Below are 1,350 nucleotides of genomic sequence, written 5' to 3' on the forward strand. Positions count from 1 at the left end.
TGCGGAACACACCAATGGCCCCTGCCCAAGGAGCAGTGCGACGTCATTGAAGCCTTTTTTTCGTTCGAATCACGACAAAGGGATGGTGCGTGACAGCAAGTCTTCCCTTTCGACACCCACGTTTAGTGTTCGGAAACCGAACGGCAAGTGGCGTATCGTTCATGCTTACAATAAGCTCAACGCTGCCACCATTCCGGCACAGACGCCGATTCCTAGAAAGAATTTCTTCAGAACAACATGATGGGATGTACGAAGTACAGTGCACTCGAATTTGGTAGATGGATACTACCAATTGCTCATGAAAGCGAGTGACATTTCGCTGACAGCGGTAAGCACTCCGAGCGGCATGTTCTGGGAGTGGCTCGTCATGCCACAAGGACTGTCAAATGCACCATCATTATTTAATCGTTTTGCGACGCAGTTGTTAAGCCCCCCCCAGGGCGTATGCACATACATACTTTGACAAAATTTTCGTTCACAGTCGTGCGAAACACAGGAAAACCGACGAGGAGAACCACATCGTCCATTAAGAGCGGTGCTCGAGTGCATGTGCGCCAACAAACTGTACGCCATGGAGACAAGTGCATTTTTGGCGCAAAAGAGATTCCCTTTCTAGGGTGCTTTATTGGGAAGCGTGGCCTTCGAGCGGAATCCGCTAAGGTCGCCATTGTAGATTGGCCGGTTCCAAAAAACAGAAGGGCTTGCGCAAGTGGCTTGATCTTGCCAATTACTTGCGCAAGTACAGGTAAACTCTTCTCGATGAGAACGGTGACGTCCGCTATCACGTGGAACGTCTTGTTGGACGACGTCATCACCAGGGTCAAACCCAATATTTGATGAAGTGGCGGGGATATCCCGACTCCAAAAAATTCGTGGGAATTTGGGACGCCACTTCGGCAAGATTGCCCAGTCGCCGTGGACGCTTTTGATCAAAAAGATCAGGACGCCCCGCGCTTCCCGGCAATAGCCAGGGAAATAGAAGAGTCATGAGCTGAGCTCAAGCGGTGGTCCTGAGCTCTCGCGGTCGCAGACACAGAGCTCGCGGGAGCGCTAGGGGTTGACCAATACGTCGCAGGGCAACAATCTGAAGGGAGTTGACGGCGTGCTTTGAGTCTGGCAAACTCAAATCGGAGGTGACGCTCCACACGCACGTCCACTTCCTTGTAGTTCAACTGTAAGGAGCACAGTGAGGAAAGGTTTTGATGCCGTTGGACCCATCACTCAAAGAGCACTTCGTTATCTGTAGCGCTTTCGCCAGAAGCGAGCACTACAGGTATCGTCCGCATTGCGAATACACAAGAGCCACCTCGTTGAGCACGCAGACGAGTGCGATAAGCTTCCAACGGAAAT

Source organism: Plasmopara halstedii (genome assembly GCF_900000015.1).
Source record: "Plasmopara halstedii genome assembly, contig: Scaffold_3060, whole genome shotgun sequence".
NCBI lineage: Eukaryota > Oomycota > Peronosporomycetes > Peronosporales > Peronosporaceae > Plasmopara > Plasmopara halstedii.